This window comes from Taudactylus pleione, unplaced genomic scaffold (assembly GCF_031769625.1).
Source record: "Taudactylus pleione unplaced genomic scaffold, aTauple2 ptg000309l, whole genome shotgun sequence".
NCBI classification, from domain to species: Eukaryota; Metazoa; Chordata; class Amphibia; order Anura; family Myobatrachidae; genus Taudactylus; species Taudactylus pleione.
The window spans coordinates 12,246,946-12,273,789 of record NW_028284710.1 but is presented as its reverse complement, the minus strand read 5'-3'; the positions used below and the strand labels follow the sequence as shown (position 1 = coordinate 12,273,789).

Sequence of the window (26,844 nt, the reverse complement as noted above, 5' to 3'; positions counted from 1 at the left end):
TATTTTCTTTTTTTTGCCTGTGCAAAACATTCCATTAGAATTTCTGTTTTGTTATTCCTGGGAGCACCACCAACACCGATTTTGTAATATAGAGGATCCCCTCTTATTGACATGTTCTAAGGTACTGTTGGTTTATTTACTTATTTTTTCACTATTCTTTTATCTAAAACCTGTGCAGGAATCCTTCTCCTAAATCCCAATTTCCCAATTCTTATATAAACTATGGAACATCTCAGCTAACCAGGAAACATACATTAGATAACAATTTTGAAATAGAATCCAGAAGCAACAAAATAATTTATAGTATTTTGAGGTGTGCACTGGACCATTTTTGCTGGTTTGGTATTGGTTCTCTAATTCATTGTCTGGTTTCGGTTTCGGTTTTGCCAAATTGCTGCAACTGGTTTTGGATTTTTTCCGAAAATTGCAAAAAACCTAAAACCACATAATTTGCGATTTTTTTTTGTTCCTAGAGTATTATTAACCTCCATAACATTAATTTCAAATCATTTCCAGTAAATTTTAACCACCTCACAGCTCAAATATTGTTTTAATCAAGCTAAGGCCAAAAGGTTACACCGAGCTAGCTGGCTGACTAGGCTAAGCAACAGCAGTGGGCATCACAAACATTTGGCAGTTTAGCTTCCAACATGTCACATCAGGAAACAAATGTTTTCATTTATCAAGAGGCCTGAGGGAGATGGATTATGTATGTAGTTGAAGGCAGGGAAAGGAAAGGTTGATTCATAGTAAATTTAATTTAAGTTTTTAATTCTTAAGCAAATTCATGAGGGAGGAGGGGAGGTATTTACAAAGAACATTTACTGATTCACATCAGTCCTTCCCCCCATTTGAACTCTGGTGATTCCAAATTTTTTTTTAAAAATCTAAAGGGCATTGAGGAGATGCTGTCTGTGGCCATAAAAAAATTCTGGACATATTTGGCATTCATCAACTGCATGTAAAAGATTTCAGCGGCTGTGGCAGTTCACCTTTTGGCAGCAACTTTCTTTTGAGAAAGGCAATCTGCTGAAACACGTTAGTGGGTCTAGAGGCAGGGAACTTCCATTTGTGGACTTCTGACAAGACTGAGGTACTATTAACAAGGTGGCTCTGAACCCGGGCTCGTCAACCCACCGTCTCATGCGTATTTGTCTTGCCTTGGTTTGAAGGCCATCTTTAGTCACCAAGGTTTCTTTAGTCTCTTATTTCTACTCTCCAATATTTATGGACAGCTCCCAATCATCATTAAAAAAGGAAAAGCAAAATGTATAGCAAATGATATTTATTATACATATATGGAAACACACTACTGAATGGTACACAACAATTGGAAAAAGGTATAAAACATCTAAAAATATCACTAGGGTAATTCCAAAAGAAAAAATTGGTAGATGGTGACTTGATGTATCAGCGCGGTGGAGTCCGGAATCCACCATAACGTTCAAAGGGGTCACCAATCCAACAGCAATAGGAATGTCCCAGTGTACAGCAGGAAGTACCCTATAACCAATGCGTTTCAATCCATAGATCTTTGTCAAAGGTGTAGGGGACAGCTATCATAGTGGTGCCATAAATACCTTAAACAATTAGGCAGTCAAACAGTCATCCCCATGGATCATCCCTCAATACGTATAACCCCTCCAATGAATACATAAAACAAAAAACCATGAGTCCATCTAGATCTAGTAATCCCATCCATAGTCCCTGGTTTGCGGATGCATTTCCGTATCTCACAGCATGAGTACACTTCCGGTGACCACACGTCCGGTTCCACCATACTCACGCGGCTCTTTGGTGGGAATCCTGTGGTCACTGGAACCAATGCAAACCATTCTATGTTCCTCCAGGGCTTCCAGATCAGGCACACCGTCGGGGTTCCTTGAATTTCCAGAAGTGACATCCACAATAGATGACGTACTTCTGGTGATCGTGAACAAGATGGAAAATAGTTCAATCAATTCCTGTCTTTTCTCATGGGCTCCATCTTGGAGACCTGATCTTAACATTAAATCCCTATAAATAAGCAGAATACACATAAATAAATACAAAAGTCCAAAAAAACACTGTTTGACATAAAATTTCCTTAATGGACAGATAAAGTGCACTTAGAAAAATTAAAAATTTAAAAAAATGCTTAATGGCAATATAATAAATAAAAATTATAAAAACCATTTTAGTTCAAAGTCCTGATTAAGACCACCAGGAATCAGAGTACGGTATTTATATATAATTTTAATTTCCTCCTTTGCAATGATAGCCATATTGTCCTTATATCTAATTGAACCTTTGACAATTTTTAGTCCTAAGAAATTCCTGATCTCATCTGTTGAACAATTATACGTAGGGAAGGGTTGAGAACATCTCCAGATACCACCACAAAATATCCTCTTCACTTGGTGCTTGACCAAACATGGCTGTTATGATCAAGGAAAGTGAAACCCATCAGTTGTTACACATTGGAATTAAATTTTAAGAAAAAAGGCAACCAGATTGGTATCTACAAATCAAGGTTGAAGAAGGCATAATACATTTTTGCAAGTGTATCTATTTGTGATTTTAGTAAATAAATACAGTATGAAACAAAAAAGTAAGCAACATAGCAGTGGCACAAACACACTGCAGTTAAAAAAAGTATAGGACATCTATGAAACATTGCCACAAACACAGCAGTGGCAGACAGGATGGCAGTTTAATAAACTATAAAAAGGTCAGTCAGTAATGCCCCAAACAGTGCATAATGCAAAGAAAACAAGTGCAAGATGGAATTGTCCTTGGGCCCTTCCACCCACTCTTATGTTGTATATATTAAGCAAGGCATACACTTTCACAAACCAATAACTTCAGTGACAGGGACTGCCACTTGTGGCTGAAGTGATTGGTTTGTTTGGGTTGCCACAAAACAAGCTACCAAAGGGCAAAAGGCAGCTAACAGAATTGTTGTTAATCCTCTCTACAGTTGGAACTGGAAGAGGTCATTCTTCTCATCTGATTTATCTCTTATCGGTGTGTACATCACCACATATTAATTCATCCCCACTGGAAATCCACCATTACAGGTACCTCTGTATTTTTTTTAATGTAATTGGTGGCAAAGGTCTTCCTCATGGAATTTCCAGTTCATTTTGATGAACATCATCTTTTTTACATTTTGAGGAAGTAGCTTCCTATACCGATTGCTGATTCCTGGCTGTGCCAAAAACTCTTTTTGAGTACACACTGGAGAGTGAGCAGCTTAGGTAATGCCAAGCTAGTCTGTACAAGGGTCTCCAAATAGCCTGTCTATCCAGTAGTCAAAGAGACTCTGTGACATGCCTATGTGTATGGTTTTACTAAAATAATCCTCCACCATTCTTTGGATGTCGACCCTAAGATGGAGTCATGGTAGTGGTGTAACAAATTTTTAGCAATTTTTTTAGACCTGACCAGATGTCACAATGTTGTTTTGACTCCTCTGCATCACCACTGATTCTTTTGGAAAAGCTGAGTTTTTTTCATGGGAGCTGCTGAAGAACTGAAGGAGGAGATGTCATCATGTTGTGTACCACTTGAGCTGCCAGCTTGCTCACCATGAGCTCTTTGCATCTTCCAAGATCTGGGTCAGTTTGAAAGAAAGACAATTTATGACCTAAACTTAGGATCAAGCAAAAAATGTATTGATCTGATTTGAAGATATTGGCAACCCTTCGATCCTGGGGAAGCAAACAAAGGACTTGATCTACAAGTCTAACATACATAGCAGAATCACTTAGTTTATTCTCCTCCTTCAATTTCTCGAGCTGATTTTCCAAAAGCCTTATTAGGGGAATCACCTGACTCAAGCTGGCAGTGTCTGAACTCACTGGCTACTTTGAAGGGTTTGAGCACCGTGCACAAGATGGAAAGCATTATTCACTGTTTATCCATCTGCTGAAGCATATAAATGGTGTAATTCCACCTAGTTACCACCTCCTGCTTCAGTTGGTAGCAGGGCAAATTCAACTGTTCTTGAAGCTGCTACAATCTCCTGCATGCTGTGGTTGAATGGTGAAAATGTCCAAAAAATTTTCGGCCCACAGACAGCATCTCCTTCACAGCCCTGTCATTTAAAAAAAAAAACTCTGTACCACCAAGTTGATTGTGTGAGCAAAACATTGGAGCTGTAATGCTCTCACAATATTAAGGGTGTCATTATAAGTCACAAATCCTAAAGGAGAATCCAAGTGGGGTAAGCCATTTTGCTATGACATACCTTAGTTTTTCTAAGAGGTTGTCAGCTGTATGCCTCTTAGTGAAGCCAGTGATACACAGAGTAGCCTGCCTTTGAATGAGCTGTCATTGTTTGTTAGATACTGCTGCTGAAGGCGAATCATTCACACAGTGGGCTGTCACCGTTATGTAGTCTTTAGTTTTCCCACTACCGCTTGTCAATATATCTGTGGTTAGATAGTGAGTACATTGGCATTTTGTAGGCCAATAATTATTTTTTTTAACATCCTGGTATAGCCACCGAATGTATTTTCGTGGAAAATGGAACCGAAGATGGAATTTGATACCAGGGACACAGGACCTCAATTTACTGTGTGGAACCTACTGCATTAATGGCAGATATTAGATGCAGATCTAATACTAGCATAACCTTGATTGCATCAGTGATCTGCTGTGCGATTGGCTGAGAGCTGTCATACATGCTTCCCCTTGCAAAGGATTGTTTCATAGTCAGTTGTGTTTTTTTTTTTAAATACTAGTCTTCTTGGTCCTCTTCTGGGATGAAGATTCCCCAGCAGCAGCAGGCCTAATGCTCAAAGATTCTTCTGGGGAATCCTTGATAGGGGAGGAGTCATCTATCCTTAAATTAGATGCAGGACTGCCTCTGATTATTACCATGGATATTAAGGATGAAAGTGTTGGCAGTAGAGATTGCTGGTTGTGGGATCTAGTTGAGAGAAGGAAGCTAGTTGATGTTGGACTGCTTTTTTTAGCACCATTTTCTGATGTTGTCTAAAAATTTTCATGAGTTCACTGCAAGTGATGTAACAGGGAAGAGGTTCCTAGATGGGTAACATCCCTACCTCTACTTACCATGGTTTTAAATGCTACAGTTGGCTTGACAATTGTTGACGGGATTTGGGTAAAAATAATTCCACACCTAATAAGTGCATTTGTTGTTCTTATATCCAGGCATGACAATGGCCTTCCTGTTATCATGGCCAAGAACTGCTTCCACTAGTGCCTGACTAACATAAAAAACATACTCATCCTCAATATCCTCATTAGTGCCCGCATCAGCTACTCAAATATCCCCATCATCCTCTTGCACTTCCTCGGTGGCATCCTCAATTTCTATATCATCAGTTATACTTCTGCTGCTCACCTCCACATTTTCAGAGGGAGCAGAAATGGTAGAAGGTGGCTTTTCTGCGAGTACAACAGTATCATAAAGGTCAGGCTCATGCATCGCACTCGTGGACACACTTAGGGCAGAATTTACGAAGCAGTGGCTTCTGTAAGCCGCTGCTTCCCAGGAGGTTGCAGGTGAATATTTTAAACAGCATTCAGAGTCAGTGTAAAGGCTTTACACTGACACCGGGTGCTGTTTTAGATATGTACCTGCAACCTGCCGGGAAGCAGCTGCTTATAGAAGCCGCTGCTTCATAAATTCTGCCCTTAGTCTCTCCAAAGGATTTGTGACATTTCTGTTTTTGAACGCACAGTTTGTTCTACTGCCTTAATGGTTTTCATTTTTTTTATCCTCTTCTACACTCTGAGTGGTAAGGTCTTGCATCATCATGAGATGCAGAGAAAGATGCCTCACTGATATTTACAGAACCACCGCTCATAAATAAAGGCCAAGGCCTCAGTCTTTCCTTGCCACTGAGGGCCTGATTCAGACTTGGGAATAGAGTGAGATATCTCTCTCAACTGTGAACCTGGACAAACCAAATTGCAATGCAAGTGGTGTAAATACAAACATTTTTTTACATGTGGGGTAAATACTGACTGCTTTTGCATGTAGCCCACTTTTGAGCATGACTAAGTTAGTGACACCTTTGTTTTCTGATGTGGTACACACACTTTGAAGGAAATTTCATGCAATATTTGTATGCCTTAAACAGTCGGTGTGTTTAAGGTGTATATGAAACTTAAATTAATTTCATGTATGTACACAAAAGTTGTTTGATTCACAACATTAAAAATATTGTATACAATTACCTTCAGGCTGTGTGTATATGAAACAAATTCATTCTGTGTTTAGACTTTGGTCCCATCACCTACAAATCTCATTATGATATGCAAATATTCCAAAATACGGAAAAATACGATATCCAAAAATCTTCTGGTCCCAAGAATTTTGTATATGGAAGACACAACCTGAACTGTGAAGATTTTATCTGAAGTTAGTTCATTTATTAGTAATATAATGTCCTTATTTACAAAGATGTAATGTATTATCTTGCAGTCTTACTTTGTGAGCTTCTCAAGTAAAGATGTAAGTCCTTCCCAGACCTTGATCATTTTGAATAATGTTCTTTTGATGAAATATACTTTCATGTTCTCCTAACATTTCTTGTTTCTGATAAAAATAAAAATCCACTTTGATCCCTTTCTGAAAACTATCCTAAGATCCTTCTAAATCATTTAAGTATGTTTGTTGAACTTGGGACAAAACACAATTTCTTAGAAATCAGTGTTTTTTTGTCAGGTTTGTTTCTGTGAACAGTATGTCACAGCTCTATTCCTGCGTGGACTGGAGCCACAGGACTTATATATGCACGTGAACAAAGCGCACCAAACAGTACAAACAATAAAATTTATTTTTTTGATGTCACAGCTCAATTTCTGCATGGAGTGGCTTACATACAGTCAGGTCCATAAATATTGGACATTGACAGAATTTCATATTTTGGCCTCTATTCACCACCACAATGGCTTTGACATGAAACAAACAAGATGTGCTTTAACTGCAGACTTTCAGATTTAATTTGAGGGTAATTATATCCAAATCAGGTGAACGGTGTAGGAATTACAATGGTTTCTATATGTGCCTCCCACTTTAAGGGGCCAAAAGTAATGGGACTATCAACTCAAAAGCTATTTCATGGACATGTGTGGGATATTCCCTCGTTATTTCATTATCAATTGAGCAGGTAAAAGGTCTGGAGTTGATTCTAGGTGTGACATTTGCATTTGGAATCAGTTGCTGTCGACTCTCAATATGAGATCCAAAGAGCTGTCACTATCAGTGAAGCAAGCCATCATTAGGCTGAAAAATCAAAACAAACCCATCAGAGAGATAGCAAAAACATTAGGTTGGGCCAAATAAACTGTTTTGAACATTCTTAAAAAGAAAGAACGCACTGGAGAGCTCAGCAACACCAAAAGACCCGGAAGACCACGGAAAACAACTGTGGTGGATGACCGAAGAATTATTTCCCTGGTGAAGAAAAACCCCTTCACAACAGTTGGCCAAATCAAGAACACTCTCCAGGGGGTAGGTGTATATGTGTCAAAGTCAACAATCAAGAGAAGACTTCACAAGAGTGAATATAGAGGGTTCACCACAAGATGTAAACCATTGGTGAGCCTCAAAAACAAGACGACCAGATTAGAGTTTGCCAAACAACATCTAAAAAAGGCATTACAGTTCTGGAACAACATCCTATGGACAGATGAGACAAAGATCAACTTGTACCAGGAGTGATGGGAAGAGAAGAGTATGGAGAAGGAAAGGAACTGCTCATGATCCAAAACATACCACCTCATCAGTGAAGCATGGTGGTGGTAGTGTCATGACATGGGCATGTATGGCTGCCAATTGAACTGGTTCCCTTGTATTTATTGATGATGTGACTGCTGACAAAAGCAGCAGAATGAATTCTGAAGTGTTTCGGGCAATATTATATGCTCATATTCAGTCAAATGCTTCAGAACTCATTGGACGGCGCTTCACAGTGCAGATGGACAATGACCCGAAGCATACTGCAAAAGCAACCAGAGAGTTTTTTTTAAGGCTAAAAAGTGGAATGTTATGCAATGGCCAAGTCCCCTGACCTGAATCCGATTGAGCATGCATTTCACTTGATGAAGACAAAACTGAAGGGAAAATGTCCCAAGAACAATCAGGAACTAAAGACATTTGCATTAGAGGCCTGGCAGAGCATCACCAGGGATGAAACCCAGTATCTGGTGATGTCTATGCGTTCCAGACTTCAGGCTGTAATTGCCTGCAAATTATTTGCAACAAAGTATTAAAAAGTGAAAGTTAGATTTAGGATTGTTTAGTTGTCCCATTACTTTTGGCCCACTAAAAAGTGGGAGGCACATATAGAAACCGTTGTAATTCCTACACAGTTCACCTGATTTGGATGTAATTACCCTCAAATTAAATCTGAAAGTCTGCAGTTAAAGCACATCTTGTTTGTTTCATTTCAAAGCCATTGTGGTGGTGAATAGAGGCCAAAATATGAAAATTCTGTCAATGTCCCAATATTTATGCACCTGACTGTATATATACATGCACATGAACAAAGCGCACCAAACAGTACAAACAATACAGGGCTGCAACTAGGGGGGGGGGCTAGAGGTGCACATGCACCGGGTGCCAGAATGCAGGGGGTGAAAAAGGGGTGACTCAACCCCTGCACACCCCACGCAGTCTTGTAGCGCACGGTGACTTGGAGGCTGCAAATTCCATGCGGACGACTGCATCCGCATGGGCTCTGCTGAACTCGGCCATCCAAAAATGGCCACCGCCGAGGAGAAGACAGATGCTAGAGGTCCTACTGGACCTCTACTGTCTGTTATGCTAGTGCAATGCACATAACATTCCCAGAAGTGCCGGGAACGCTGGCGCTGCCAGTAGAAGATGCAGAAAGCTGCATCTTCTCCTGTGAAACCCCCTGGCAATGAGCATAAACCCCCTGGCAATGAGCATGAAACCACCTGGCAATGAGCATAAAGCCCCTGACATCGAGCAGGTCATTTTAAAGTAATTAGAAGCCTTACTGTGGGGCATAAAATGGTGTCGGGCAAATATGTAAGTGGCACTTTGGTAATAGGTATTACAGTGTGTGGCATAATGTGTAATGGGCATTATGGTGTGTGTAATAATGTTAATCACTACACCAGGGACATCTGACTAGTGTACTGCCTTATGGAGGAGCAAGGACAAAATCCAGGTACGGGAAGGGAGGTGGTGAAAAATTACTGCCTTGCACCGGGTGACAGATATCCTAGTTTCGGCCCTGAACAATACAATTTATGTTTTTGATGTCACAGCTCTATTCCTGCATGGAGTGGAGAAACAGGGCTTATATATACCCCTTGATGAATTCTCTGACAAAACTAATTGGACGTGGCCAGGAATTGTGAGACTGTGGAACAGTCATCTGTCTACTTCCATAGGCAGTGCGGTGTGCGGCTGGTCGCTGAGTACAGAAGATGTCCGGCTAAGTTTACAGACCTACCAGATCACACGTGAAACTTCTAACTTTGATGTATGTGAGCAGATTTTATTGTACATGGTTGGCGCATGTGCATTACGACCCATACACATGCGCAGATGTGCGAACATCGCTCAGAGCGAACGAGCGGCCGCTTACGAGCGGCTCTGAATCAGGCCCTGTGTGGCCGCACAGTTAGCAACAAAGTAGCGCCAAGCGTGCGTCTGTTAAAGGGTGGTGTAACCCCCAAAGTGCAGTCCAACAAAAATAAAATATATTCTTCTGTGTTTGTGAATTGTCTGCACTGTACGTGCATCCTCAAAGCAGCAGCACCAAGCGTGCGTCTGTCTGTTAAAGGGTGGTGTAACCCTCAATGTGCACTCCACAAAAAATTAAAAATTATTCTTTTTTTTCTGTCTTTGTGAATTGTGTGCACTGTAGCTGCACGTGTATCAACAAAGGAGCAGCGCCAAGAGTGTGCCTGTGTCCCATAAGTAAAGAGCTGGCTGGCTCATTTCTTAAAGGGTGGTGTAACCCACAAAGTGCACTAGTCTCCAACAATAATAAAAAATAATTTTCTGGGTTTGTGTGCGCCTTAGCCGCACGTATATATCAATATTACATAAATGGAGGACCAAACTTTCTCTGATAAAAATAAAATAGGGAAAGATCAAGAACCACTTCCTTCTAGTTCTGAAGCTGCTGCCACTAGTCATGACATATACGATAACATGCCATCAACGTCGTCTGCCAATGCGATGCCCAATGTCATAGTAGAGGGCATATACAATCCCAAATGGCAAAGTTCAGGAAAATGACCTTAAAAAAAAACATTTAAATCTGAGAAACGTCGTCACATGACGATGGAAGCCCTCATCCTACAAAAAAAATCAATTGAGTTAAGCTGGCAAAAGCACAGCGAAGAATTGTGTGTTCTAAGAAGATATCACAAATCCCCAAGGAGAGTCCAAGTGTGGTGGCGGTTGCGATGCCTGACCTTCCCAGCACTGGACGGGAAGAGGTGGCTCTTTCCACCATTTGCACGCCCTCTGTAAGTGCTGAAAGAGCACCCACAGTCCACTTGCTGATATGCAAATTGAAGATGTCACTGTTGAAGTACAACAGGATGAGGATACAGGTGTAGCTGGCGCTGAGGAGGAAGTTGGCAAGGAGGATTCTGATGGTGATGTGGTTTGTTTAAATCAGGCTCCGGGGGAGACAGTTGTTGTCCGTGGGATGAAAAAGCCCATCACGGTCATGCCTGGGCAGAAGACCAAACATTCCACCTCTTTGGTCTGACAATATTTCTATCCAAATCCGGACAACAACTGTCTTGCCATATGTATCATATGTAAAGGTGAAATAAGTAGGGGCAGGGGCGTTAACCACCTAGGAATATCCTCCCTAATACGTCCCCTGCAGAGCGTTCATAAAAAATTACTGTCAAGTTCAGAAACTTTGGCTAAGACCGTAAGCAGTCCAGGGACACCTAAATCCCTTTGTCCTGTTGTATTCAAGCACCTGCAAACCACACCGTCAACTCCCTCCTCATCAATTTCCTCCTTAGTCAGGATCAGAAGTAGTCCTGCAGGCCATGTCACTGGCATGACTGACTCACCTATCCGGGATTCCTCCAGAGGATCCTGCATTGCTATGCCTACTGATGCCGCTGGGAGTCATTCATCATCCCAGAGAGGAAGTAGGAACACCACTACTTTTACTAAACAATTGACCCTCTACTTTTACTAAACAATTGTCCTTAGCGAGGAGGATGAAGTACGACAGCAGTCATCCTGAAGCAAAACGTATAACTGAGGCCTTGACTGCTATGTTGGTGTTAGATGTGCGTCCGGTATCCGCCATTAGTGCAGAGGGATTTAGATAATTGATAGAGGTAGTATGTCTCCATTTCCAAATCCCATCTAGATTCCACTTCACTAGGCAGGCGATACCGAGACTGTAGAGAAACACCAGAAAAAGTGTCCTCAGTGTCCTGAATAATGCGGTTGTACCCAATGTCCACTTAACCACGGACATGTGGACAAGTGGAACAGGGCAGACTAAGGACTATATGACTGTGACAGCCCACTGGGTAGATGTATCACCTTACGCAGCAACACCAGTAGCAGCATCTCAAAAATGCCAGCTCGTTCCAAGGTAGGCTACGCTGTGTATCACCAGTTTCAGTAAGAGGCACACCGCCGACAACCTCTTAGAGAAACTGAGGGAAATCAATCATCGACCAGTGGCTTACCCCACTTAGACTCTCCTGGGGATTTGTGATATCTGACAACGCCACCAATATTGTGCGGGCATTACATCTGGGCAAATTCCAGCACGTCCCATGTTTTGCTCACACAATAAACTTGGTGGTGCAAAATTTTCTGAAAAGCGACAGGGGTGTGCAGGAGACGTTTGGGTGGCCCAAAAAATTTCTGCCCACTTTCGCTATTCAGTGACTGCGTGCCGAAGACTGGAGCACCAGCAAACACTCTTGAACCTGCCCCGCCATCACCTGAAGCAAGACGTTGTGACATGGTGGAACTCAACCCTCTATATGCTTCAGAGGATGGAGGAGCAGCAAAAGCCATTCAAGCCTATACATCAACCTATGACATAGGCAAAGGAGGGGGTATGCACCTGACTCAAGCGAAGTGGAGAATGATTTCCGTGTTGTGCAAGGTTCTCCAGCCCTTCGAACTTGCCACATGTGAAGTCAGTTCAGACACTGCCATCTTGAGTCAGGTCATTTCCCTCATCAGGCTTTTGCAGAAACAGCTGGAGAAAGTAAAGGAGGAGCTAGGATGGAGTGATTCCGCTTGGCATGTGGGACTTGTGGATGAAGCCCTTCATTCGCTTTGCCAGGATTCCAGGGTGGTCAATCTGTTGAAATCAGACCACAACATTTTGGCCACTGTGCTCGATCCTAGGTTTAAAGCCTATGTGGTGTCTCTTTCCGGCCGACACAAGCCTGCAGACATGCAAAGACCTGCTGGTGAAAACACTGTCAGCTGAAGCGGAACGTGACACATCAACAGCTCCTTCTTCATTTTCCCTGCAACTGGGGCTGCCAGGAAAAAACTTAGCTATCCTAAGCAACCCGCTGGCGATGATGCAGGGTAGGCAGGACCAAGTTTGGACATCTGGTCTGGACCGAAGGACCTGGCAACAATTTCTGACATGTCTACTGTCACTGCATATGATACTGTCACCATTGACAGAATGGTGGAGGATTACATTGGTGACAGCATCCAAGTAGGCATGTCAGACAGTCTGTACCTGTACTGGCAGGGAAAAAAAGGCAATTTGGAGGCCCCTGTACAAACTGGCTCTATTTTACCTGAGTTGCCCCCCCCCCCTTGTCAGCGAAAGGCTTAGGAGGTTGCTTCCACAAAATGTGGAGAAGATGATGTTCATAAAAATTAATTATCAACTCTTCCAGGGAGACCAGCCTCCAGAACGTACAGAGGGACCTGAGGTGGTGGATTCCAGCAGGGATGAATTAATACTCTGTGAGGATGAGGATGTACACAACACTGAAGAGGGTGAGGAATCGGTGGATGAGGAGGATGAGGACGACATCTTGCCTCCGTAGAGCCAGTTTGTGCAGGGACAGATAAATTGCCAGCTTGTTTTGTGGGGGCCCAAACGAACCAATCATTTCAGCCACAGTCGTGTGGCAGACCCTGGTGCTGAAATGATTGGTTTGTTTAAGTGTGCATGTCCTGTTTCTACAACATAAGGGTGCGTGGGAGGGCCCAAGGACAATTCCATCTTGCACCTCTTTTTTTTCTTTGCATTATGTACTGTTTGGGGCCTAGTTTTTCAAACTGCCATCCTGTCTGCCACTACAGTGTCACTCCTAGATGAGCCACGTGTTTGTGCCGCCCACTCGTATCGCTTAGCATAGTCATCCAGCTACCTCGGTGCAACCTTTTGGACATAAAAACACTATTGTGAGGTTTGAGGTGTTCAGAATAGACTGGAAATGAGTGGAAATTAAGGTTATTGAGGTTAATAATAGCATAGGAGCAGAAAAACCCACAAATTCTGTGATTTTAGCTGTTTTTATGCTGCTTTTTTTCAAAAAAATACAGATCCAAAACCCAGAACCCAAAACATGGAAGGGTGGTTTTGTCAAAACCAATCCAGATCCAAAACACGAAGAAAGATCCAAAACCAAAACACAAAAAGTGGCCGCTGCACACCCCTAAATATATATATATATATATATATATATATATATATACATATACACACACACATATACATACACAGACATGTATATCAGTACATTATATATATACACACATAAGATACAATATATACATACAATATATATATCCATACAGTGCACACAATATATACATATACACATATATATATATATATATATATATATATATATATTCTCTCCAGCCCTGCGCAGTGTTCTTGCAGCCCCCAGCTAGACAGCATATAAAAAACTTACCCCGGGCCTTTGCTCCAGGTCCAGGGCAAGGCTGGTGATGGCGCGGCTCTTCTCTTCTTCATTAGAGCGCGGTGACGTAATGACGTCACGTCCGCCGGATAAGGAGCCCAGTGTCTGCCATTAACAGGAGACCTGTCTGCCTCTTCTGCCGATGTAACTTTATTGTACATCAGCAGAAGGGGCGGACAGGCACCTCATTCGCAGCGGGCGGCAGGTTCCCTTGGGGACCAGGAAGCAGAGGTCAGTTAGGTGGCCCCATTCAACCAAAGTAGCAGCGGTGGCGGGCGGGTGGTAGGAGCCGGCCGGGCCCCCTTTTTTGTAGGAGTGTCCAGGCCCTGGACAGTAGTCCCGACAGTCCCACCCTGATGGCGGCCCTGGTAGCGAAGCTAGGCTATGGTTCGCCTACAAAAAATGTTTCGCCACTGGTGGATCAGAGCTACCCTTACTTAATGCTGTTTGAATGGCACTTCTTTGTTTGAACATTCTTTCGGCTTTGCCAACATAGCTTTTGCTGCAAGGACAGCTGATTACTGTAGGTAAATTACAATTCCTAGTAGTACATGTGACATGATGTAAAATTTTTATAGCTTTACCAGAGTGGGGATGAGAAAACATTGTGCAATTCACACATTTAAAGCAACCCCATTTTTTATAGGGAAAATTAGAGACAATCTTGTTGCTATTGGTGATATCTGCTTTGACCAGAAGGTCTCTAAGAATTCTACCTCGTTGGTAGCTATGCATAATGGATTGATTGTGTAGACTTTTTAGGGTACTCTCACTAGTGATTAATGGGCAGTATTGTTTAGTTTGATTTAGGGATGAGCGGGTTTGGATTGCTGAAATCCGAGCCCCCGCGATCCGAGCTGGAACAGAGTCAGGCTTGGGTTTTCCCGCCTGACACGGACCTGAAATCGAGGCAAAACGTCATCATCCCGCTGTCGGATATTGTGGGTTTTGAATTCTATAAAAGGTCCCTGCATCTGCGCCATTTTTCACTCCATCTGTGGACAGTGAAGAGGGAGGTTGGGAGTTGTGCTGCTGTTGTCCATAGGGGCTGTGTCCACTCCAAAGTCCATGCTGGCTGGGCTGTGTTGTGCTGCTGTCATAGGGGCTGGCTGGGCTGTGTTGTGCTGCTGTTGTCCATAGGGGCTGTGGGCCTGATTCAGACCCACTCGCGAGCGCTGGGCGCTCACAAGCAGGTCGATGTTGCCCAAGTGTACATGCGCACGACGGAGGCGGCTCTGTCATGCGCTTGTGCGAGACCTGAATAACGACGGCCAAGCCGTCGTTATGGGTCTCGCACCAAAGGGGGTGTGCTGTCGATGGTGATTGACAGCACGCCCCCTTTGGTGGGCGTGCCTGCCCAGACGGAGGCGTTCCCATGGGAACGCCTACCATCTGGGGGCGGGCCCCACTGACATCACTAGTGGGGTCAGTGGGAGTGCTTTTGGCTCTGATAGACATCTAGTCTGGACTGGAGCCACAGGTCTTATATACAGAGCCGTAACTAAACTTTTTGGTGCCCTGTGCCAGAAAGAGCATTGGCGCCCCCTCATTTTTCAAAGGGACATAATGCACTAAAAAAAGGGCCATGGTTTCATGGGGAAGGGCCAGGGAAGAGATAGGAGAGGCCAGGAGATGCTGGGGATGAAATAAGAGGAAGCTACAAGCAAGAATGATAATAAACAGAAATTTGACAGGCCCAAACAGCACCCTCTGACCTGCGGTGCCCTGTGCGATGGCACCGGCCGCACTACCCTAGCTACGGCCCTGCTTTATATATATATATATATATATATATATATATATATATATATATATATATATATATATATATATATACATATACATACATACACACACACATATATATATACATACACACACACACATGAATAAAGTGCAATAAACAGTACAAAAATAAAAAAAAATTATGTCACAGCTCTATTCCTGTGTAGACTGTAGCCACGGTGCTTACATATGTATGTGAACAAAGCACACTAATCAGTACAAACAATAGAATACATTTTTTTGATGCCACAGCTATATTCCTACATGGACTGGAACCACAGGGCATATATATATATATATATATATATATATAGCCAGGACAGTTCAGCGGCACTCCAAATAAAACACTGACAATAGTGCAGGTACAATCAACGTTTCGATGCTTTAATGCATCGTTTTCAAGATTAAAAGACAAATGCAAACACGGTTACTTACATAGACCCAGCACCACACCATGTGTACGACTTCCGCATCCGGGTCCCGTCTCAAGGCGCCACGATGTGACATCACAAGCGCGACCCGTTGCCAAGGCAACAGTCAATGTATCTAAAAACAAATTGAAGGAGCAGTGTAAGTCGCTTAATCGACATATGTATTGTGACATCACCACATGTAATAACTGACATCCCATGTATGTACATATTAACTGGTGATGGTATGATCTAGATCCAACATGTCATTAGTAACAACTGTGCTTAGTGATCGTTATACCACAACATTAGATGCACTAAAATAAAAAAGCAAAAAAGCAAATATATCACATAGATGCTCCACATCTATGTGGGGTATCAGGACAGACATCCAAGATCACCCGTAACAGAAGAACACTATTCACTATTATTATTCATAAAAAACTGTGTAGACCTAAACTGTCATTCAGACCACCTGGACTGATTGTCCCCAGTCTGTATATCCACTTTTACTCGCATCGTAGCAATTTTTGCGATCTATTACCCCCACGAATGGAAGTCGGGATGTGGTCAATGATAATGTATCTGTGAGTCGACAAATTGTGGCCAGCCTCGGCAAAATGCCTGGCCACCGGTTGATCACTAGAACCACAACTGATGGCTGCTCGAATGGCCGATCTATGCAACGCCATTCGTTCTCGCAGTGTCCTATCAGTCTTACCAATATAGCTAAGGCCGCATGGACATGTGATCATGTAAATGATGGATTTTGTTGTACAAGATACCCTATGCTGGATGGAAAACCGCATGCCACTGTGGGGATGATAAAATGAATCCCCTGCTGTCATATATCTGCAGGTGAGGCAGTTAAGACATTTGTAGCATCCCTTTTTTAGACTCAAAAACGTATCACTTCTACTGTTGCCAAGCTTACTTATATCAGGTCGCACTACCCAGTCCCGGATATTTTTGCCCCGTGTATAACAAGGCATAATAGAAGTGTCAGACAGATTGAGATCACGATCATTTTGTACAATAGGCCAAAATTTTTTAGATATGGAATTAATTCTCTGACTCAGGGTATTATAATGATTAACACATGGGAATCGGTTCTGTGTAGTTTTTGGATTTTTCCTGCTCAATAAACTTTCGCGAGACAGGCCCATTGCCTTAGCTTTTGCTTTCAATAAGGCTGTTTTATCGTAGCCCCTAGATACAAAGTTAGAAATCATTATATCAATATTGTCAGAGACTGTCTTGTTGTCACTACAGATTCGTGGGTGGAAGCTATTGGCGTGTAGGAAGGAATTGCGGTCAGTGGACTTGCGGTATAGCGAGGTGTTAATTTTACCATCGCGTTTACGGATTTCAACATCCAAAAACGTCACAGTACAGCTATCGATTGTGTAAGTAACCTTAATAGGGCTATCGCTCTTATTGTGGTTTTCAATCATCTCAATGAATCCATCCCTGCTGCCAGACCATATGATGAAAAGGTAATCTATGTATCGGCAGTAGAAATGGATACAATCAGCCAAATGGTTTTTTTGAAAAAAAGATTTCCCTCTTGGCTTTGAACATGTACGCATTGGCATATGCGGGGGCCACATTCGACCCCATCGCACAGCTGCTGCGTTGTAAGTATATTCTCCCATCAAAGAGGAAGAAGTTATGTGTAAGGATCATAGTAAGTAGTTGCGACACCAGTGAAAGGTCAGGACCATTATACATAGGGTTGTCCCTAGCCAAATCACAGACTGCCTCAATTCCAGCACTGTTTGGAATAATTGTGTAAAGTCTGGATACGTCTATACTACACAAGAAACAATCAGGGGGTACATCTCCTAATGCTATGAGTTTTACTAGGAACGAGGTTGTATCCATCACAAAATCTCGATGGCTCATGACACAGGGTTGTAATATTGTGTCCAGGTAAACCGCTGTGGGCTGAAACAGAGACCCACGGGCCGAGATGATAGGCTGTCCTGGAGGGTTATCAAACCCTTTATGTATCTTGGGCACTGTATATAGGATAGGAGTGCTTGGATGTTGGGGTACCAACGCTTCTGAGTTCCTGAGGGATAATTCCCTCAAAGACTGCACCATCCAAACACTCCTCAAGTTCTGCCTTAAATTGTGAGGTCGGATCACCTTCTAAAAGGCAATACACCTTAGAATCATTAAGTTGCCGCCTCACCCCTGCTCTATACACATCAACATCCTGTACCACAATCGACCCGCCCTTGTCCGCGGGTCGAATAACTATAACATATTTGGAAAGGGATTTCAAAGCAGTAAATTCATCTTTGGTCAAATTCATATCATGTGAACATTTAGACTTCTGTATATCATATACATTCTTATCAACCATATTGATAAAAGACTTAATTGAATGATTACTCGACATGGGATCATACATAGATTTAGATGTCAATTTAGACACAGCCGTAGGTATAATATTCGTTCTATTAGAGACAACCGCATTGCCTCTTATACCTTTAAACTTTTCATGCAATTTAAGTTGTCTGTTTAATTTATATTTCTCAATTTCCCATTGCATATTATTAAAGGGGACAGTAGGAACGTAGGAAAGGCCTTTGGAAAGTACCCTCAGTTCGGGATTAGTCAATACTCTGTGATAGATACACTGCTCCTTCAATTTGTTTTTAGATACATTGACTGTTGCCTTGGCAACGGGTCGCGCTTGTGACGTCACATTGTGGCGCCTTGAGATGGGACCCGGATGCGGAGGTCATACACATGGTGTGGTGCTGGGTCTATGTAAGTAACTGTTTGCATTTGTCTTTTAATCTTGAAAACGATGCATTAAAGCATCGAAACGTTGATTGTACCTGCACTATTGTCAGTGTTTTATTTGGAGTGCCGCTGAACTGTCCAGGCTGTATTAGAAGGTACCACATCCTTCACAGAAGGCACTCTGACTTATATGGTGTACATGAGAGTGCCATCCGTTTGTGACTGTATATATATGTATTTTTTTTTACATACATGTCAACAAAGCGCACCAAAGAGTACACACAATACAATTTTTTTATGTCACAGCTCTATTCCTGTGTGGACAGGAGCCAAGGGGCATACAATATATATATATATATATATATATATATATATATATATATATATATATATATATATATGCGCACTTGAACAAAGTGCAACAAATAGTACAAACAATATTATTTTTGTTTCAATGTCACAGCCAGGGCCGGATTTAGGCTTGTGGGGTCCCTGGGGCAACTAAGTTGTGGGCCACCCCCCTGCCACCACAGGGAGCCCCCACCAACCCCCCAACTACTTACCTTCTGGTTCTGTGTTGTAAATAAAGCAGCACAGTCAGCGCTGCTGCATAAAGCGCGGAGCGGCTTCTAAAGCCCCACATCAGTGATCAGTGTCATGGACATGACGTGTTACGTGATGCTGATGAGGGGACTTGGGAGCCGCACTGCATTCTATGTGGCAGTGCTGACTGTGCTGCTGCATTCAGAACTCAGAAACGCAGCAGCTCAGCCCCCATCTGGGAACAGGTTCAGATTCCGAAGCAAATTTATGAGGGAGTAGGTGAGGCATTTACAAAAAATATTTTACTCATTCACATCAGCCCTTGCCCCAGTGGAGCTTCTCGGTGGTTCCAAATTTTTTTTGAAAAATGAAAGGGGCATGCAGGAGATGATGTCTGTGGCAGCACACAAAATGGAAGCTCTGAACAAGAAGGGGGCAGAGGGATTTCAAAGTCTGGTACTAAACATCTCTTAAAATTGTTCTTCTGGGATTATGCATGGGAACGCTGGGAGGGGAGGAGGGATAACATCTCCAAATACCATCACAAAATAGCCTCTCCATTTGGTATTTGAGTTGCATCTGACCAAACATGGCTGTTATGATCAAGGAAAGCCTAGCCCACCAGGTTGGTATCTAATTTCAAGATTGAAAAATGGCATAAGAGTATTTTACAAGTATGCCTATTTGTGATTTTAGTTCAAATAAATACAGTATGAAACAAAAAAAAAGTAAGCATCAGAGCAGCAGCTCAAAGGCATGGGAGTTTAAAAATATAAGACATATATGAAACATTTGCTACACAGCAGTGGCAGACAGGATGGCAGTTTAATAAACTATAAATTTAAAAATGTCAGACAGCAATGCCCCAAACAGCACATAATGCAAAGAACAGAGGTGTAAGATGGAATTGTCCTTGGGCCCTTCCACCCACCCTTATGTTGTATATATAAACAGGACATGCACAGTTTAACAAACCAATCACTTCAGCGACAGGGGCTGAAAATACTGGTTTGTTTAGGCCCCCACAAAACAAGCTACCAATAGGCAGCTGACATTGCTGGCAATGATCTCTACGTGCACAAACTAGCTTTACAGAGGCAAGATGTTGTCACCGTCATCATCCGATTCCTCACCCTCATCAGTGTGTACATCATCTTCACACAATATTAATTTGTCCCCGCTGGAATCCACCATTACAGGTGCTTCTGTAATTTTTGGATGTAATTGGTGGTAAAGGTCTTCGTCGTGAAATTTGTAGTTCATTTTGATGGACAACATATTTTCCATATTTTGAGGAAGTAGCCTCACACGTAAATCGCTGCCAAGGTTCCCAGCTGTGCTGAAAACTCTTTCTGAGTATGCTATCATTAAATCAGTCCTCAACCATTCTTTGAATGGTGACAATATCAGATGGAGACATGGTAGAGGTCTCATTAATTTTAGGCCTGAGTAGATGTCAAAACTTGGTTGTGTTGACTCATCTGCATAACCAGTGGGTCTTTTGGGAGAGCTGAGTTTTTTTACTGGCAACTGAACTTGCTGGAGAAAATGAAGGAGGAGCCATCGCTGCATCACGTGCCGCTTGAGCTGACAATTTGCAAAGAGTTGTTGGTAAGCATCTCTTCATATCTGTGTCCGTTGGGAGGAAAAACACGAATGTATGACTTGAACCTAGGATCGAGTTCCAGTCGCCAAAATGTATTGATCTGATTGGAAGATCCTGACAACCCTTGTGTACTGACGAATTGAATAAAGGACTTGATCTACAAGTCCAATATTCTTAGCGGAATCACTTCATTTCAGCTCCGCCTTCAGTTTCTCGAGCTGATTTTCCAACAGTCTAATTAGGGGAATTATCTGACTGAATCTGGCAGTGTCTGAACTCACTTCACATGTGACTACTTTGAATGGTTTCAGCACTTTACACAACATGGAAAGTATTTTAAACTGAGCTTGAGTAAGGTACATTCACCCTCCTTTTCCTATGTCATAGTTCGTTGTGTAGCTTTGATAGTTTTTTTTGCTGTTCCTCCACCTGCTGAAGCATATAAAGGGTGGCGTTCCACATTTTAATTACCTCTTGCTTCAGCTTGTGGCAGGGCAAATTCAACATTTTTTGCAGGTTCTGCAATGTTCTACATGCACCTGCTGAATGGTGAAAATGTCCAGAAATTGATTGGGCCATAGAGAGCATCTCCTGCACTGCCCTATATTTTTTTTTTTTAATTTTGTTGTTGATGCTGCAGAAGGCAATACACCCAGTCATGTAATCTTGCTTTTGCCCTGTTCCGCTTGTCCACATATCTGTGGTTAGGTGGACAGTGGGTACAACGGCATTTTGAACGACACTAATTACGTTTTTTTTAACGTCCCTGTCCAGGCTGGGAATTGCTTTTATATTGAAGTGGAATCTAGATGGGATTTAACAGTGGGGACACAGGACCTCAATTGACTGTCTAAAACCCACTGCACTAATGGCAGATATTGGATACACATCTAATACCAGCATAGATGTTATGGCATCAGTGATCTGCTGTGCAACTGGGTGACTGCTGTCATACTTGCTCCCACTTGCAAAGGATTGTTTAACAGTCAATTGTTTTTTTAAACTACTAATAGTTGTTTTCCAGGTCCCTTTCTGGGGTTAAGAGCCACTCCCAGCAGCAGCAGATGTAACGCTCAAAGATTCTTCTGATTCTTCACAGTGCCTATATACTGGAATAAATGCCCCTATATAGGCTTTTCTTGTCTACTCTTTTTTGCAATTATTCAGTGCTGCAGCCAGTCCCCACTTCCTCTCCCTCTCCCTCTGGTCTCCAGTATGAAATGGCACACAATCATGAGGAGGGACTTTGATTTGCAATCTGCAACATCTGATACCAGGAAGATATAATTTTGCCTCATTTTGAGATCCGAATATGGAAGACCCTTGTTCGGTTTGACTTGTATCTCCTACAGTATGTTAAGATTTGTTTGACTTCTGTGTAAACCAACCCGCATCATCTCTAGTTTCTATTGCTGCTTCGTTAATGTAGTAATACTGTTTCCACAACCATACTGTATCTAATTTTTTATGACACATGTTTTGAATTAAAAAAAAAGTATTTTTTATTTCAGTTCAAAATGTATATCACAGATCATCATTACTTATTTTTTTTTTTACCTTTTAGCACTTTCTACCCAACACACATATTTCTTTGAAATCTAGCCTACGGTAGCACTGGGACAGAGGAATATGTACTAAATATACGTTTAAAGGTCTCAAATTAGCCTGCTTCTAAACTGGTTTGTAAATAAGTAAACAAAATTTTTTTACATAGTCTCTAGATACCATAGCCCATAGAGAATTCAGTAATTAATACTTCAATTATTCTGCAAAAGTCAGGGCACATATGTCAAATGGGTAATTTAATTAATCCTCAGAGTATAGGACAATTAGAAGATATTTATAACAACTTTAAATTAAAATACAGTACAGTAAGAGAGTTTCACTATAATATATTAAGGGAACAATGAGTAAATCATGACACTGGGGAACTGCTGTAAATACTGTATGAGTATGGTTTACTATACATGAAAGTAATTATATCCTCATTGTCAGCACTGAAACTTGGCAAAGAAATATAACTTACGTCAGTGTGATTTTAGATGTCTTTTATTACAACTACAGTAGCCTGTCTGTGAATATTGTCTGCATTGTATCCTGGATTCTTTAATTTACTGTTCAGAAGACAGGCAATAATGTGAATTCAACCACTGATAATGAATAAGTGTACAACATATAACCTTTGCATCTAAATATGCGCAGTTCCTAACCAAAATGCTTCAGTATGAGCTCCTAAAAATCTTAACAGCACCATCCATAACTGGAACACAGCAATGTAGTGCATCAAAATAGTCACAAGACTTATGGTGCGTACAAATGTACTGATTTTAAAAAGCGATCTGAACGATAATGATATCATTATCGTTAGTTATCATTCAAATCGCTCTTTAAAAATGACCCTACCAACTTACCAGCGACAAACAATGCGCGGCCCCGTATGGACAATAGCGATATCGTCCATCAGCCATGCATGGCGATCAACTTGCTCGATATCGAGCAAGTTACTATAGTTACCTGCGATCATTGATCGTGGGTCGATATAGTCGATGGTAAGTATGTGGTGTGCTGGGTGATCGATATCAATCACCCAGCACACCAGGGAGGGTGCATGATGATCAGCCAGCGATATCGTATCGCTGGATGATCACTACGTCTGTATTCACCATTAAGCTCTATATTATATACTGTACCAATTACCATAAGAGGTTCTGCATGCCATGATTAAGAGCATTAAGTAGGGAATTACAGTAGGTACCAGTGCTCAGGGAAAAACATTGTGGAATTAAAGACATCTGTGACATGGAATTTTTTTTTAAAGATTTGCTGGCTGTAATTTATGAGGCCCAACAATTCTACTTTATGCTGCCCAATACAGACATGCCCTCAGCTCTCTGATTGGCTCACATCACTCAGGTTTAATACAAAAGAAAATCACTGCACCATTATTTTCAGTGTACAAAAAGAGGGGGGTGGTAGGACGTGCTGTTATAAGAGCCGTCAGTATGATTCAGTGCAGTTCACGTGCTGCCCCATGTGACCGATTACGATCACATGGTTAGGACGTCATAGCCTCACAGCTATACAGAAAGCGTTAACTGCTGCATATTCACCCTCCATCTCGTTCCACCCTTGTGACCTACACGTGATTGGAGTCCATACAAATAGTGATGCATTGTAGTGATGCATCGCTGTTTACATGCCGATCACGTGACCTGGCTGTATCACCCGATATTGATGGCGGGGTCAGGGTCACCACACAGCTGATTTGACCAGCAATTTAAGGTATTAATTCATATGATTTATTGCTATATATGTTGCCCATTATAGGGATCAAATGGGATTGCCTTTTTATATAAAATTTAAACTAGGTTTTAAATGATGGACGGTTTCTTTGTTTTGTTCTGCTTAATTGATCACAAGTGTTTTGAGAATTCTAATTACAAATGGGTATATAAAGTCCTTAATCTGATCCACTCCACACACTCCTGAGGAAGTGAGCGGTCATTGCTCATTGAAACACATGGAGAGACATTGTTGTCATCATCCACTTGGATCTTTTATTTGCTGGACATTTATTTGGACTCCCACCATCCCTTGGTATTTCATCATCTGCAGCTACGGTTGTTCCCTTATAAATTGTGCTCCAGCCTCCATATCGCTATTGCTGGATGCCAGAGGACGCCTTGACAGCTAATTCAGCCATCATTGGTAAAGTTGCATTGCTGCTAATTATTTTCCATCTGGGACTATGTGGAAAGAGCCCTAAATCCAACCATTGACTATTAAACAAGCTTCCAAGTGGATTGTTAGTGATTTTACTGAATTTTATTCATCATTTTTCAATAGCTATATATACACCACTCTGTGATCTGCTGAATTGCGCAATGTGCTAGATATGTTATTTATGTTTAATTCATTTTAATATTAAATTTATTTTATTCAATTGATCCTTAAACCGTCCACCCTACATTTTATACATTTACTTCATCCTAGCACTGGTATTCCTATATATGTTCCTTTTTTGAGTGTACAACCCCACCCCTTATAAGTTTCTAATAATTAATTAGGTTTCCATATTATTACTATATTTGTAAAGTTTTATGTTATCAATAATAAGGAAGTGCAGCCATGGAGGTCTGATATTTTTATAATTTTATATTATCTGATATAATTTATATTTTATAATTTATATGTTCAAACACAGTACACCTAACTAACAGGATTCTTACATTTCTTCCCCTCTTTTGCATATTAATAATGGCTCAGATCAGAGTTTGCATCTCGTCTGCTCCCCCTCCCTCTTTTTGACAGCATACTGCATCCTCAATATCTGAGGCCACGGGCAACAGTTTCTATATAAGTGTTTGCTAGTGTAATTTTCCATTATATTGACTCTAGAGACCTATTTATGCAGGCAGCAAGGACAGGAAGGAAGACTGACAAAAGAGTCCTATATTATAATGAACAGTAAGCCTCTGGGGACTCAATGTAATGTATGAGAGCATGAAATTAGGGTTAAGGATGGAGCTATTAGTATAATGGTGTGGTGATGGTGGGGTTTTTTATTTGTGAACCAAGGGCCATAATTAGGGGTGTGTGAGCAGCTCAGAGCTCTGTTAGTGGCACCCCTGCTCAACCACGGGCCTGCATCTAGCACTTACGAGTGATAGAAGCAGGTATTCAGTAGATATATTGCAGGGTCTTAGTGTAGCTAAGTGGGACACCTCCATGTCCCACTATGGCACACTAACACAGTGACAAGGTAGTGCCTCACATGTGAAGCTGACCAAGTGGCTGCCATCTTGGTCAAGGATTGATGCCTCCCTAGTGGAGACTGCACAGTAGTAGTAGTTTCTACTATTAATTTAATGTAAGGGCAGGACTGTTTGGCAAGAACTAAGAATATTTATTAAAAGTAAATTCTATAAATTTAATGATAGGGCTAGTTGGGGGGATAGAAGCCTAGTCATTCAATGTTGATGCCATTGATTAATTGTCTGAGCTGGTTGGGGGTAATTAGATCTAGATAATACATGTGAATGTATTTAATTTTGGGGTTAAATAAACAAATTTAACAAACATACATGCTATTATTTTAATGTTTGATTGGATAGGAGAAGTAAGCCTTATTATTGATAAAGCATAGGGGCTGGTTGGAGATAAATAAAGAAGCCGTGATAACATTGTTTAGGTTTCCAGGAGGTAAATAGGCTATATATCTTTACCAAATAGGGCCCCAACAGTTCCAGATATAGCCAAGCAGAAACTGATCTTAAGACATCTGCTGCAGTATGCTGACAAAATACCAGAAGTTGAAAAGAACAGTCTGTGTTGACTGTCCCAATTTTAGGGTCTATCCCCCAGCTGCAGTCATGACTTTGAGTTAAACCTGTGGGCTAACAGCTGAATCATACAGTAAACTCCACTATAATCCTTATCTTCACAGAAACATAGAATTCGATGGCAGAAAATAACCATTTTGCCTATCTGGTTTGCCCCTTTTTTACATTTTTGGTAACTTTAACTCATTTGATGCTTCTATGTTCTCTGTAAGGATATCCTTATGCCTATCCCAAGCATGTTTAAATTGCTCTACTGTCTTAGCTTCTACCACCTGTGATAGAAAGCATTTCCACTTATCCACTACGTTTATGTGAAGTAATTTTTCCTAAATTTTTCTTTGCACTTACCTCCCTCCTGTTTCAGTGCTTATCCTTGAAATGTAATAATCCTCTTCCTTTGAATAATATGCCCATCCTATACCTTGTTGAAACCCTTGATATATTTGAAAGTTTATATCATGTCCCCCCTTTCCTTTTCTGCTACAAACTATACATATTA

The 26,844-nt window shown here is 41.5% G+C and overlaps 1 protein-coding gene and 1 long non-coding RNA gene across 2 annotated transcripts in view; one reads left to right on the top strand and one right to left on the bottom strand.

The window, feature by feature from the left end:
- The window catches only part of ADCY2 (adenylate cyclase 2), a 1,382,785-nt gene that overhangs the window by 340,854 nt on the left and 1,015,087 nt on the right, over positions 1-26,844 (top strand). The window lies entirely within an intron of this gene.
- LOC148511420 (uncharacterized) overlaps positions 1,305-26,844 on the bottom strand; it is a 47,622-nt gene continuing 22,082 nt past the window's right edge. The window contains exons 2-3 of the long non-coding RNA XR_015868734.1: positions 16,123-16,233; positions 1,305-2,016 (exon numbers count right to left, since the gene is read on the bottom strand). This is a non-coding gene — a long non-coding RNA (uncharacterized LOC148511420). The remainder of the gene's footprint in view (positions 2,017-16,122; positions 16,234-26,844) is intronic.